This window comes from Pygoscelis adeliae, unplaced genomic scaffold (genome assembly GCF_000699105.1).
Source record: "Pygoscelis adeliae isolate BGI_AS28 unplaced genomic scaffold, ASM69910v1 Scaffold513, whole genome shotgun sequence".
In the NCBI taxonomy this organism is placed as follows: domain Eukaryota; kingdom Metazoa; phylum Chordata; class Aves; order Sphenisciformes; family Spheniscidae; genus Pygoscelis; species Pygoscelis adeliae.
In genome coordinates this window covers 1,159,425-1,160,397 of record NW_008824591.1, presented here as the reverse complement: position 1 = coordinate 1,160,397, position 973 = coordinate 1,159,425, and positions in this window count along the sequence as shown.

Below are 973 nucleotides of genomic sequence, written 5' to 3'. Positions count from 1 at the left end.
CTGGGGTGGCTCCTGCATGGCCACCACCCTCATTTCAGCCTCCCCAAAATGTAAGAGAGCAACTGGGGCCAGGCTGGGAAACCCCAATGGGTTGATGTCCCCCCCCAGCCCAGTGACACGGGGACTGGTGAGGCTGCCCTGCTCACCCATCCCCGGCTGCTTGCAGGCACCGAGGGGACACAGAGGGGACACGGAGGGGACACGGAGGGGCCCAGGACCCTGACCATGGAGGAGCACATGCTGCCCGTCCCCCCGGCGTGCTGCCAGCCCTCTCTCCGGGCAGGACGCCTTTTGGCGGTGAGCACCGGGGTCTGGGGGATGCTGCAGACGCCTGCAGGCCGGCTGCCCCCTGTGCACGTGTGCAGGCATGTGCAGGCGTGTGCATGTGCATGCAGGCACGTGCAGGTGAGTGCACGCGTGTGCGGGCATGTGCATGTGTGTGTAGGTGTGCACGGGCATGTGCGAGTGTGTGTGTGCACGAGTGTGTGCATGTGTGTGCGGGCATATGTGAGCGTGCGCACGCATGAGCGCGTGTGCAGGCAGGTCTGTGTGTGTGCACGTGTGCACGGACAGGCATTGCTGTCCATCCTCAGGTGTACACATGCACGTCTAAAACGCGTGGGGAGAGCCGGCGCCGCCCACAGCAATGGTGCAGACCCACCTCTGCCCCGGCCCGGACACCGCGGGAGGCCGGATCCCGGCACCGGGCACACCGGGTCGCACAGACACACCGCGCACAACCGCAGCACGGGGCAAGCACGCAGCCCCTCACACTCAGATATAGAAACAACCCCCCGCCCTCCCCAGGACACCGCAGAGGCACCCTCTGCAGCCCCCCCGCCCCGCACATCCATGTCACAACTGCCCAGGTCTCAGCTACTGGCTCCCAACCTGTGTTTCCCACCTTCCCGATGTGCTACAGGAGGGATTTCAGAGGTTACAGCCCCCACCCTGGGGGGGGGGGCCACACGGC